This window comes from Cygnus atratus, chromosome 19 (assembly GCF_013377495.2).
Source record: "Cygnus atratus isolate AKBS03 ecotype Queensland, Australia chromosome 19, CAtr_DNAZoo_HiC_assembly, whole genome shotgun sequence".
Classification (NCBI taxonomy): domain Eukaryota; kingdom Metazoa; phylum Chordata; class Aves; order Anseriformes; family Anatidae; genus Cygnus; species Cygnus atratus.
In genome coordinates, this window is record NC_066380.1 from 8963697 (window position 1) to 8978218 (window position 14522).

The 14522-nt window shown below is 42.4% G+C and overlaps 1 long non-coding RNA gene across 1 annotated transcript in view; it reads right to left on the reverse strand.

The window, feature by feature from the left end:
• Window positions 1-14522, reverse strand: part of LOC118257083 (uncharacterized) — a 68524-nt gene that overhangs the window by 37748 nt on the left and 16254 nt on the right. Inside the window, exon 2 of the long non-coding RNA XR_004781454.2 lies at window positions 10999-11145. This is a non-coding gene — a long non-coding RNA (uncharacterized LOC118257083). The remainder of the gene's footprint in view (window positions 1-10998; window positions 11146-14522) is intronic.

A 14522-nucleotide genomic window follows, 5' to 3' on the forward strand; every position in this document is an offset into this window, starting at 1 on the left:
ACCTGCAGTTACCATTAATGTCATTGGGAGTGCTATTGCTGTGAAGATGAACATTTGGCTCCTAGGGGTTACCTGTCCTCAACCTTTTCAGAAGGCTGGGCTATTCCTGTTTCATCTAAATTATTCAGACCAGAAAATGTCATCCTCCCAAGAGTGGAATCCAGGAGTGTGCTGATGAGGACACGCAATCCAGTGCAGCATTTCCAAATGAAACCTTCTTAATCCTATTTTAGGTCTTCTTTCAAAGATAGCCTTTGTAAGTCTCCATATCCTCAAAAGGTATGAATTTGTAATGAAGTCTTCTCACCTACTGGCTTTGAGAACTGACCTGCAGCTCAGCTACCATTGACACTGACTTTGGGTGATGCCAGAGTGCTTCCTCATACCACCCATTTGTGCAAAAGGCAGAAAAATCTAAGGTCCTTGGTCCTCTTGAAATGAATAATCAGTGTTACTTTGATAGTAGTTCATCACTGCTTGTTAACAATTAGGCTGCCGCATGAACAGCGCTCCTGTTAAGAATTCATTTGAGTTCACAGCTTTGTGGCATTGCTTATAAAACAACAACAACAAAAGCTTTTAAAAGCTTTTTAAAAGTGTTAAATTCAACAAAGAGCCTTAAAGAATGTATGGCACAGCTGGTGGTACCTAAAGCCCCATGTAAGTGAACAGTAGAAGAATGAGGCACAGCACAAAGGCAATCCTAAAATTCTTTAAGTCTTACTGTACCTGCCAGCAGTAAAATGAGCATGTTGTGTGTTGTGGGGGGAAAGGAAACACTTGGTTTGCTCAGTGGCTCCGAACAATTGCTACAAGCACCTAGAAATGCTTAGATTTCCCAATGACTGCAAAAATGCAACAGATACCTTTTCGGTAAACTTCATAACCACAAAACCTAGAAAGACAGAAGCTTACTGGCTAGTTTTTAATACAATAAATGGAAAAAGAGTAGATACAGCTCAGATAAAAGGCTTTCAAAACTTCAGTGCTTCTACAATATTTATGTTGGGATAACAGGTGAAAACTTCAGCCATTCACGTGAAATACAAATATGCTGTCAGAATTGGTCTAGTAACAATCTATAGCTAAGGAAAGAAGATAATTTTTTCTTTGTACCTGAATTTACTCTCCTCATTTTCAGACCAGAGAATCCTGTGGTAGCAAGATTTTAAAGGGATGTTTCCATCTATTTCAGAAGGTTTCAATTGCCATTTTTTAATGCATATAAAAAGACCTTTTCGTAAGCTTTTATAATTCGTCCAAGCTGTTCCCTCTGTATGAGGATTTTAAGATGCTGCCTACTGCACCAGTGAAGCAATCTGCATGGCATTAGACCTCACATTGCTTAAAGATGCTGGGTTCACATCAGCTCCCATACAGGTCTGTTCCCAAACTGGCTCTTAGCAGTCCAGGACAAGTTTTCCTCAGCTGTCTCATACGTTGTCATAGTCCTCCCAGCATGATGACCTTTATTTTCCTCCCACACATCTTTCACTTGGGACCTTCTCCCACTTTTTTCCATTTTGTAACCCAGCTCTGACAAGGATATACTTGTCTGCAGGAAAACCATGGCCATTGAACTGCCTCTGTTTAGGCAAAGAAGTGTTCTTTCTTTCTTGTTTCTTTGTGCTTTATTAATTTTTCTGCATCATGATAATGACCTGTTAACCTGAGCGACAAAGAGGCCTCTCTTGTGCACAAACACACGCTTACAGTCTTCTCCAACAAAGAGTCACCAGTGGAAGTGCTGTGTTTATACACACAGGCTCAGCTTCTGGAGAAACACGCTGACTTCATTTCTCTTCTGTCTGCAGTACAAGCAAGGCACGTTCCAGTTGAAGTCAAATAATCCCAGAAAATCCCTAAAACTTTAGACTTTCTGGAGGAGTATTGGAACATCCCCAAAGGCAAGTAGAGGGATTTTGCAGTGCATTCCAATACTCATATGAAAATGATTTAGGGGAAATACACACAATGCAAACCACTCTAGCAATTATGAGTCTTCCAGAAAAGAATTCCTTCAGCTTTACGTTTCTTAGATAAAAGATTTCAAAAATAGAAAAGCATTATAACCTCATTTTAGGGTTATTTGTTCTGACTGGTAAAAGTTTTGATGCACTGTCAGGTGAGGTAATGGCATTGTGGTCTGTCACGAGTATATAATGGAGTACTGGTTTCCATGTTTCTGTAGGCATACATTCAGGCCTCTTTCTTCTCTCACCATGTGTGTCTTATTTAGCTAGCTAAATATCAACGTCTTGGTTGTCCCCTCAAAATGGCAGTTTAAATCAGGAATAATCCTAGTGAAATCACTAAATAAAGCCAGTATAAATGGAGAATCAGGCCTTGAAAAACAGTAGTGAGGTTTGAATTTGTCACAAGGCAACTGCAATGGGCATGTGATATCTGACTGGATCAGAGGGTTCTGAGAGCCTCTCCTCCCTCCAAGTAATTAATATACAGAAAAACTGGATCCCAACTCTTTCATAGACAAAGCAAGCATCTTAATTTGGTCTTAGAAGATTCTTCCTGTCAGACTGGAGAGATCTGTCCACACATTATATGGAAGTACTAATAAAACGAGAGATGGTTTTAATGAATTTCTTACAAGGAAACAACATAAGAACACTAAAGGGAGCCAGCAATTGTTCGACGGCCTTTTAAAAATAAGCTGTTGGTTTCACCCCATTTCTTTAGCAGATACATATCCACATTAAGCATGTGCAAAGTATTCTTACAGAATTGGGTATAGGCTCGCAATTCCAGGATTTTTATTTTGGTTGTGATTTTGAAAAACAGGTCAGTTTGGCAAAAACAATCTGTTCTGTACAAAATCTGTTTAGCAGAAATGGAGTTCTTTTACAGAAAATCCTGTGACTCACACAGGCCAACCACATATCACAAAGTGACCTTCAGAACTGGGCAAACTGCTCTTTGTCCATAACTTGCTAGGTGGCTAGAATTTTTATGCAGTATTTGGGAGATAACTAGAGCTAAATAATGACATGCTTCCCAGATTAAACCACGTATCATCTTTCTGCCAAGTGCTTTATCTAAAATAATTATTCTTTTTTGGGGGGGGGAAACAATGAATCATGGTTTTTAGTTTCTATTCTATTGTTTCATTCCTTCCTGCATGCTAAGTCATGAAGACTTGAACTATTTTGTAATGAAAGGAGAAAACTTAGTGAGTTTAGTTTCACCTCTATTCCCAGATTTCATTTCTCCATTTTAGTAGTCTGCAAGTCATAGTGCTCACACCTCAGGATAGTGTCTGACACAGGAAGCTACTCTACAGTGGAGGGGCAAGGAATCTTTTCCTTCATTTCTACCTAAAGCTGTTCCCCTTTGAAGCCAACATTTACAGTTCTTCAGTTAGGCAAACAAGGGAGTGAAGGTGAGATGTTGCCTTGTGGTTGGAAAAGGAAATTGGATCTTGATTGCACTGTCTAATCCAAGGGTACTTTTATTTAAGAAGAGAACAAGACACACACAAAAAAGAACAGCATCTCACTTTCACTGGAAAAGACCTTCTTTCAAAATATGGAAGGGGATGAGATGTAAAATACAACCTGTCCTCAGTGTTTCTTGCCTTATTGACGGTAATAGCGCCCTGCTTAGAGCTGCTTAGAGCTTTTTTTTTTTCCTCAAGATGCTGGAGTGTGTCCAGAGAAGGGCAACGAAGCTGATAAGGGGTCTAGAAAACAGGTCTCATGCGGAGCGGCTGAGGGAGCTGGGGTTGTTTAGCTGCAGAAAAGGAGCCTCAAGGGAGACCTTATTGTGCTGTACAATTACCTTAAAGGAGGCTGTAGTGAGGTGGGGATTGGGCTCTTCTCCGAAGCATCAAGTGATAAGATGAGGGAAAATGGCCTCATGTTGCACCAGGGGAGGTTTAGGTTGGATATTAGGAGAAATTTCTTCACCAAAAGAACTGTGCAGCATTGGAACAGGCTGCCCCTGGAGGTGGCTGAGTCACCGTCCCTGGCGGTTTCCAAGAAACATGGAGATGTAGAGCTTAGTAGCATGGGTTAGTGGTGGACTTCAGTACTAGGTTAAAGGTTGGACTAGATGATCTTAGAAGTCTTTTCCAACCTGAATGACTCCATGATGATTCTATGATTCTTTTCCCCCCTTCTGATTTCTGAAGCATCAAAGACTTTCCATGCAGTGTTTATACAGAACAGCAGCACTTAATTCTGCATTCCCAAATCCCTTCTGGAACTTGGGTCATGGTACCTACCAACAGAAATGATTTAAGAGGACACAACTGGCAAAAACAACTAGCAAAAAGCAGAGGTAAGCTGCCTTTAAAGTGTAATCTGAGTTCTTATGATATAACCAGAAGTCTGCGCTGGCTCCTGAACCTCATGAAACACTTCATTCTCATCATGTTGAGACATGACACACATTAACCAAAGTTTCATTTAATCAGCTTAGGAACCTGACTAAGGCTAAAAGAAAAAACAGCTCCCACCAGTCCATTCCTAAGAGTTTTTGCTTTCTAAGAAAAATCAGAGGAGTAATTCCCAAATCCCCAACATCTCACAAGAAGGATTTATCAAACAGACTTTTAAAGGCATACTTCTCAGTGGTAAGCACACTACAGTACACTTATTCTTTAGGATGTTCTAGGTCTCTCAGAATTTACCTTCAATACATGACTCCCGTTCATGTGCATTTTAGCAGCATGCATCTGAGAGGAATCAGCTGGATCACCAAGGATGCTTCCCTGCTACTACAAACATTGAATGGAGACACTTCCGTGAGTCCAATAAGCTCATGAGCATGCTGGCATAGATATCCAAACGCTTTCATGGTCTCTCTGCCAGGGTACAGCAGTGTCAGCTGCTTCCAAAGGGCTGGGGAGCCAGCAGCAATCCCAGGACCCGCAGGACAGAGGCCTTACCAGGTCCCGAACAAGGTGAGCAGGGCAGACCGGAGGGTGGAGACCAGGTTCAATGAAAAGTCCCAATCATCAGACTAGTTCATAGAGATGAAGCAGGTTCAAGGCCAAGCCAGAAGCAAGTACAAACTGGTGAGTCAGCACTAGGTTCATTGGTGGTGGCCAGGGTCAGACAGCCCCAGTGATCACAGACAGGTCCACAGTGATAACGCAAATTTGAGGCCAAGCCAGGAAATCACTTAATGGGTCAGGGTACAGATCTATGGGGTCCATGCCTCAGCGTCACTGTGGCTGAGCTGGAGACCAGGAATCCTACAGCATAGCTTGAGCTGGGAACAAAGTCCCTTGGGTTGAATTTTAATTGACCTCCTGAGTCCAGAGGAGAAGGCAGAGGCCACGGGGGAGGCTAGTCAGTGCTGTCAAGGCTATGAGTACCCTCAGGGCCCTAATACCCTCACAATTCCTATGCATATTTCTTCCTCTTTACTGTCTTTGCTGTGGTAGCCCACAGCACTTGCAGAGGGTACATTGCTCTGGAGAAACCTTTTCAAACTGCGGATCTTACACTAAGACCTGAAAGGGACCAAAAGTAGACACTAGCTTATCTCTGCAGGGAACAGCCTCGGTGCTAGTGGCCTGCCATCGTCATGTTTTCCTCGCTGTGCTCAAGGGCTTGAGCCTGAGCTGGTCAGAGGAGCACAGCTGCAAGCTGCTGGGCCGCCTGCAGCCTCTGAGACAACCCAGGCCCGGGCTTTTGGATATCTTAGGTCAAGAGTAGGACAGGTCATGGAGCCTGCTGAGCATCAGCTGTAGCGTTGCTCTGCTTAGTAAGCAGGTTGCAGTGCCTCTTAAGTGACGGTTTCCCATGGTCTGTGACTCTGAGGCAGCCTGCCTGCTCTTGCTACAGCAGAATTGTTTTGTGGGGAGGTGGAAGAAAACAAGTGAGTTTCAGAAGCATGAAAGGAACATCACAGTGAAGCTTTCAAGACCTAGTGTGAAAAATAACAGAAAATTCCCATGGGGTTAGTATATCAATAACATGTTACCGTACAATCCATATACTAAATGCAGCATAGCAAGCTGTCACAGTATGCCAAAGCAGAAGTCAAATATCAGCATCTGTACAAGATCATGTTTCCTCAGCAGTGACAAGAGCCACGAGCATTTGCTGAAGAACAAAGGTGACTGTAATGGGTTTTGTTTACAAAACAGCCCATGGAAGTAGCGTAACCAAGTCCTACTGAATCCCGATGGAATCTGCAGGCCTGATTCCCTTATGCATTTTTGAGGATACCAAACATGAACAAATTATGTGAGATGACAGCAGCAGAATTCTTGACCAGTGAGTCTACCCACTATGTTTTTTCCATTCACCCAGAGAACTTTCATCTAGGATGTTACCCATGCTGTAATTCACTCCTGGATTTCCTTCCAGAGTGAAATACTTCATTAGCATTATGTATTCTTAAAAACTCCAAAATGAGCATTTAGATATTTTAACACCGATTCCTAAAACAAAACAGAAAGACCAGAGAGATGGGACTTTTGTAACCAGGGAGCTGATCTGAAGGTGACTGGGAAGACACTGGGTCAGACTGTTGCTAGTTATTCCCCAACCTCTGAGGCAATCTGATACTTTTCCTTCCTGCTGTAAGCACTCCATGAACATATTTCTTGTTTTCAAGGAGACAGTTTAATGATAAATCAGGTACTACTGAGCACGGATTAAGAAATCATAATCCCATCCTTCATTTTCACATTGGAGACCTGGCTGAACGTACCCCTCCAACCTATGTCACTACTTCAAGGATAAGGAAAAAGATGTCACCATTGCAAATATGAAGTGCAGTCCACTGGGTTTTGACAAGGTTCTGAGAGATCAATTCTTCAGAGCTGCCTAAGAATTTCAAGGTTCCAGCACTGTCTGGTGATGTGTTTTTTCTGGACAGTGCAGGAAGCTCGCTGCTGCTGCCCTCATCCCCCTCCCAGTGTGTCGGTACAACTCCCTCCGAAGCCACACACTGACCTGGCTGAAAAAAATCCTTAAACAAAATTAAGTTATTTTTAGACAAGATCACTCCAGCAATCTTGTTCAGAACCACATGTGGACAGTTGCCTCAGTGCTACTGAGGGCAGTAAAGCATAGCACACAATTTGAAATTTCTTCAATGAGCTTTACCGCCAGAGAAGATACATCTGATTATTTATTTATTTTCTAAACCTGAATGGGAAATGGTGCCCTGTCTTTCTGCCCCAATCTCTCCTTATTGCTTGTTGAAAATTTAAAATAAATTACACACTCTTCCTATTGAAAAAAATCAGTGCAAAAAGGAGAAATATTAATGAATTTCTTGATCTTACAGTCTTCAAAAAAGCCTGCATGTTAGGCCAAGTCAATGTTTTAAAATGTCAAGTGCTGTTCTGCATTAATTTAATATATATTAATATATTAATATATAATATAAATTAATATATTTGAAAATCTAGAAAAGAGGATTAAAAAAAAACATGTTGAAGAATTATATTTAAACTTTTTTTTTTTTTGGAGGGGGGGTAGGATGGTGTGGGTGGTGCGGGTGGTGTGTGTGGTCTGCTCTTTCAGTCTGACTTTTGTCCAGAAACTGCACAAAAATTTGTTCTGCAGTACCTGGTGGTTTATAAGCACTTATAAGTACAGGATGGTTTATAAGCACTCCTACCATAGGCCAGTTTTTTTTGTTATAACTCAAGTTCCAGTCAGACCTTTAGGTGCCTTCAAGAGAGCACTCAGTTAACCCAGAGAAGTTTTTTTTAGGGACACTACGGCACATTCAGCACTTAGTTTCATCTTGGCTCTGCACTAACCTGACCTTGTGCACAGTGACTCCCCATATCAGATGATGGATGATCCACAGGCCTTGTCAAACCTTATGCATCATTCGCAACCAATTATTTCTGAAGTGCTGTTAGCGAGCAAACTCAAACAATCTTTTTCCCAAGCTGCCCTTTCACCTATGGCCTTGGCAAGCTGTAAGTGGAGAGCAATCTGAAAGCCTGTTCAGTTAAACTGACACATTCCAAATGGATATTCAAGAAGAAACTGTTTATTTCAGTTTGAAAACTCCCTTTTCCTGGATCTTTTTCTAACAGAATTTGTGGTGCCCAGATGGTTTCTAAATTGAAACGGATTTCCTCCCCCTGCTCTGTCTCCCTTTAATTCTCTTTTGAACATACTGAGAGACTGAGATAGTTGCAAGTAATAGCTAAGACAAGGAGACTTCAGTCTCATGGATGGAAATGAGGCAAGGCACCCAGTTTACGTGCTCTGGGAGACTGGCCTCCGCAGTAAGACACCGGGAGGATGCCAAATAATGAGGTCAGCAGTTGTACAGACGCCTTTGGTTTGGGGCCACATTCGACATATCATATATAACTGGGAGGTTTTTTGTAGATTCCTCAGAAGTGGGCCAAATGGTGCTTACTGTAGTACTCAGACGCAATCATTGTTACGTCTTTCTGACCAGACTGCCATTCTGCCTGTCACTTAGAAGACTGTCACTATTGTTAGAGCATTTTTTCCCCCTTTTCACAATGAACTTCATCACTTTTCACAGTTATTCTGAATAAAGGATAGTTAATTCACTGCTGGATTCCAAGAGCAAAAGATACTCCCTCCACTTACCCCTAAAAGACTGCATTTCTCTTCCCCAAACACTTTTGTCAGAGAGAGAAATATTAACCTACTTAATGTATAAGCACAAAATACATTCCTGATCTGCAGCTGCTTACCTAGGGTTGCACAAGAAGTGACAGCCTGAACCAGGAATTTAACGCTGTGCTCCTGGGCTGCAGTCTAGCATCCCTCCACTTCAGCTGTTTTTTTGTTGATGTTGTTCTGTTGAAATGGAATATCTCCTACTTGTTTCTAAGAAGTCTAATCTTAGGATTTAAAATAAATTGAGTTTGGCTTCTTTTTTATCCATGTTAAGACATCTTTACTGACCACTGGAACTTCTGAAAGCCACGCTGGCAAATTTGCCTTTTCTAAAGATGTGAAGTAAACTTGACAAATGAATGATGGTTCCTTAGCTGCACAAGACCACTGAATGTGGGAAATTCTTAAAGGCTGGCAAATTTGCAGTCCTATCCTGGGACTAAACAATCCAATGTCTGAGGTAGACACCAGTCAACTTTTATAGGATCACACTATGCAGGAAGGAAATCCTCCAGATTTTTCTGCAGGGTTAAACTTTGCTAAAAGTCTTCCTGATTTGCTTTCAGAATTTTCCTTCAGACAGCAAATTACCTCTCATGCTTCAGGGCTGCTACTTGCCTCTAGTTTGGGAGTGAGCGTGACATTTAGCAGCTCAGGCACAGTTTCATTTCCATCTGCTAAATCACAGATGCTCTATTTCCAGCTGTTTCCAACTGGTCAGAGTAGAATAGTTCTCAAAGATGGTATCGTGGCTTTACTATTTGTTTTAACATATCAGCTGTAGTCTTGATCACATGTCCAGTCTTGCCAGGTTTAGGACTGAAAAGAGATTTTCTCTTAAGGTACAAACTTGGCAGTGTTCCCCTGCCCCAGGAGGTACAGACTACCTGCCCTGAGCTGGGGCACCACCATCTGGGCTTTTGATAGTGCTGGTGCCTGTTCATCTCCTGTTCTGCAACACATGGCGTGTTACTTCTCTGGCTTAGAAGTGGTGCAAGATGGAGAATCAGGAACAGTATGAATTTGTGAACCGATGGAATGTCTTATTAGAGGATAATAAGCCGCTGAGCACATTCTTCCATTCCTCTGGCCAATTTAATTTTGAAACGTTAAACATTATTGGCAGACACAAAAAGACAGTGTAGGTAAATAATATCATTTATGCCTTGGTTGATTAACTGCCTGAAGCACCACCCATGAAGCAGACTATTATTCTGAGTCCTGACTGAAGCAAGGTTAAAGGAATATTTTTAATATTACCATAATCTAAATATGTGAACAAATGAACAGATACTGCATTCAGGAGAGCTATAGCAAAATAACTGTACTGTTAATGGGAGGTTGACTGGATAAATGCCAACATCTTCATTGCCCTGAAAACAGAGGAGTAGAAAACACATGTATTAAATTAAACTAATGATTTGTGTGTCTCAGAGGCAGGTATCAGTAGAAGGAGCCCCTAGAAGGCACAAATAATGAATACGTTGCCTGTAAGGGAAGTGTTTATTTCTCCTTCTAGTAGGAGGGTATTTCATAAAAGAGAGCATGAGAATCTGATATTTCTCCAACATTTTGAGAGACTTACTGATGATCCCCAGAGGACTGTCTGTCTGCAGGGAAGTTACTCAGTGAGGGCAGCAGGTATTCCCAAAGGCAGCTGCATTTCTAAGCAGGTGGGCTGCTATGAGCAGAGATCAGGACTGGCAAACTTGAGAAACTAGTGACTGAAAGCATGCTTTGAAAAGCAGAACAATCTGGGGAAAAACGCAGCTGGAGAGAGATGGTTATAAAGTGATGTGATACAATGGCTGCAGCCAAGTACAGAAGACAAGTTTCCAGAAAGTACAGAAAATAAAAAATTTTGCAAGGTGCTGATTAACAGGAACATTGTTTTGTACAATGCCGTGCATCCTTCCCAAGCAAAATCTACCAGCTACCTCAGTACGGCTGTGTCAGTCAGCCTCGGAGAAAGAAAATAATGCAAGTGGAATGATATGCTAGTTGGGCTGTGGAATGATATGCTAATCGGGCTACCTCCTACTAAACTACGGGCAAACATCTTTGAACGCCACTGTACTATGCCACACAGACACCCAGCATCTGGTTTTATCTCATAAACCTGAAAGGTACTCCAAGGCACAACAAAAATCTCCCCTCGAGGAATTCCACTACAGTTTCACAGGCTGTGTCTATAGTGCTGAATACAGCAGGGTAAGTGCAGGGGTTCAAACACTGGTGGTTACAGCTAGTAACACTCAGCTGTTACCTCTCTCTCACGCATGATTTTGACCTGTACCAATGAGCAGTGTTCAGGACAACACGAATACTAACTTCTGAGAAAACCAAGTTCCAGGACCTACTAGGTAACATAAGTAAAACTGCACGAGGCTGATTTCCTTACCTTAAGCACCTTCAGGAACTCCCAGCATGCATTCATGGCATGTTCCAAGGCATACAGCATCTTTGTGCTCGTAAGAGATGAAAGAGAAAGAAAACACCATTTTGATGGGCTGCAACACAGTTCACACGCTACTTCCAGCATCTTGAACTGTAATAAAACATACAAAAAGCAATAACTATGTGTTAGAGTCACATACACAGCAGAAAACCAGGCTGTACTGTGGGAATGTGGCCAGTCAGTGGCTTCTGGCATCTGGAGCAGTGATCTGCCCACAATTTGCTTAGAAAAGCATAGACCCTAAATCCGTAAGTTTACCCTGATACACGGTGTGTCCTGATTCTACAGTCTGGTAGTACAGCAAAGTTTTCAGAATTCCCAAATCAACAGACAAGATTCTGCCAATGTGCCCAGCCCGTGTTGCAATCCCATAGCACTTCCTAGTGTTTTGTTTTAAACAAACAAAAAAGAGCCTCATCAGCTGCGATTGCATGAATTTAGATGGTCATGGACCAGTCTCACCCCAGTCCTAATTTCTCCCTCTGTTCAAGCAATTGTCCAGAAGGAAAAAAAATGTGCCCACCAGCAATTTTCTTCCTGAGATGCCTGCAAGGAAGGGTTCCTGACACCTCTGTTTCATGGTAACCTACAACCTGACCTTATCTTTACGTTGGCAGTATGCTTTTATGCCTAAAGATGCACTCAGAACATCCAGCAGCCTATAGCAGTCAACAGAGTTCTTAATACAGATGTATGATCAGCATATCTCCAAACAGACATCCCAGCCTCACATGACGACCCTGAAATCACATTAGGAACAGTTTAACGCATTGTCGAGAACCACAGGGAGAGCAATGTTCTTTATATGTGTAGAACAGACACTAGAAAAACAGCATGTCTGTGGGATGAAAAAGGAGAATGGAATAAAAGAACTCTTTGAATGGACATAAACCCACTAATAACTGTAGTCTTAGTTCACAGGAAAGAATACTTATGATATCAGAAACCACCAAGCCATCTGTTTATTTTAATATTAAAGAAGATCTTCCCTAAAGGACACGCGAGTGTCCTGCAAGGACTCCCAGAGCAGCTTCAGCCAGCAAGGCAGGTGGCAGCAAGATCCAGTTACCCGACCACAGATTGCCTGCAAATGGTGAATCAGCCTGCAGAGATCTCTGCTCAGCAACTCCCGGCAGATCTGTGCTGCTTGCTACAGCCCGGCCGTGCTCATGGGAACCATCCGGGGTCCTCGTAGGCTGGGGATGGCTGGGCTGGGACCTAGGCAGAGCATGGAGCTCCCTCCCGCCCCCCCCCCCCCCCCCCCCCCCACCAGTGCCGATCCCAGAACATTTGTCGCCTGGGCTAAGTGAGCACAAGTGGATGGTAATTGCAGATTATCCTGCTGCAAGTTGGCCTATGGTGATAGTTATTACTGGTACCCACACAGATGTGTGCTATTCTGTGGTCTGAGGTACTGAGGTACATTTAGAGGGGATCTGGTCTTACTTACAGAGCACTTCTCTGCTCTGTTCACGCACCAAGCAAGATGAGAACAAGTCAGCTTATTCCTGATCTGACTGAGGTTCACTCAGGCTACTCCATGAACGAACTTAGCCCATGACCTACGACAGAGGCTGGTGCAAACGATTCCTTCAGATCATAGATAAAACTCCTGGTAAAGCCCTCACATGAGTTACTGATCACTGAGACCCTGAACACCTGGAAACAGAAGGATTTTAAATCCTTGGTTTTCAGGCAGTCAGCCCTTACAGACAAACCCAAGCGTGCCGGCAGTGAATGGCCCTCATGGCCACGTGGCCAGCCGCAGTGACAGCCATGCAGTCCTGCAGGTGCAAACCCTGCTCAGCACGAGGACAGTGACTTTGTGCTTCAAGCTTACTGCAAGCTGTCGTCATTAGGCCATGTCTCTGTATAGGATAGTACAAAAACATCTCTTCCATGATCCCATAGAATGAAATCTCTCTATGAGAGTATGGCTGGTGGCAACATTAACAATTGTTCCTCCTTCGCCCCCTGGGCATTTGAAGTAACTGCACCCATGCCCATGCTGCAAGGCAAACTGATTCAAGCTGCTCAGTCCCCTGCTCTGGCTCTCAGCACAGCTCCGTGGACAGCTGACCTAGCACAAGCAGCACAAGGGGTGGTAGACAGAAGAAAAAAAAAAAGTACGTTTTGCTATTCTGTGCATGAACTGGAAGAGGCAGGAAATATTAAACAGAAAAGGACAAAGAAGAAAAGCTGCACTTCGGCTGTTGCTGTTCTGTTTTGCTGTCATTGGGTTTTCATTTTATAAAACAGTCAAAGCAAAATCTATTAAAAGGAATAGAATGCAGCTTTTTATTCTCTGAAAACTGCAAAAAAAAAAAAAAAAGATTTATTTGGAAAGAATAGACAAAGGAAGAAAGAGCCCCACACAACAGATGTTAGTCTAGTTGGTTAATACATTCGCATACTATAGCTATGAGTATGATGCAGTAATCTCCAGGTTAAGTTAATTAATTTTTGATGTCTCCCCAAGGCAAGCAAAAGCAGAATGAGGCTCACTGTTGATATAAATTATACCCCTTGAGGTTGTTAATGTTATGGATTCTGGAAAGATACTTATTTTCATTTGAGAGAATACACACATCATATTCAGCTGTGGTGAGATGTGCAAGGTTAAAGTTTCCAAAAAGTACTTTTTAATTAAAAAATACGCTGTCAAGATCCTCTGAATTTCCCAGTAGAGAACACTAAATAGAGTCATAGCTCTCTGACAAATGCCTGAGCATTTACATATCCCCTTTGAATTAGCAACATCCAAGGCTTGCATTGTTTTACAGAGAGATCTTTTTTGTCAGATACTTCTTGTATTTATGGCATTTCAAAATACGTTGTAGCATGCAGAGAGCAAGTCAGGTCACAGATGGAATGAGTATTTTCATGACCCCTTGTTTGCACCAAGCTTTCTCTTGTGCAGAAAGAAGCCAGCTGGGTTTGTGCTTTCTACAGGGCAAACTCCAAAGCTTTTCCACTTGGTTGGCTTAAACGAGGGTGGTTTTTTTTTTTTGTTTTTGTTTGTTTTTTTTTCTCCCACAGAAGTATGCAGAACTTAATTTCTAAAGACAGTTTTTTTTTTCCTTTTTCTTTCCTCCAGGTAGATGCCTGTATGTTCTTAAATACTAAGCTCTTGTTAATTTATCCCTGTCCAGTAGCTGCCAACCCCCTTCAGCCCACCATTTTTATTTTTTTATTTCTTGTGTGAACACACTCAATTGTATTCTCTTAGGTTAGATTTAAGCTAATTCTTTTTTCTCTGTAGCATCACTCCCCACATGTACAGTTAAGGCCACTAACTCTATTAAGGTCAACGAGAGTCATGAGAATTAAGTCCTCATTTATGAGATGTTACTGTGGTGAAGGCAACCAACGCAGCTACCTACCCATGACACCGACCCAACGTGTGCTGGGAGCTGGGTCTGTACGAGAGCTGGGCCCTGGGCTGGGAGGAAAACAAATCCTCAAAC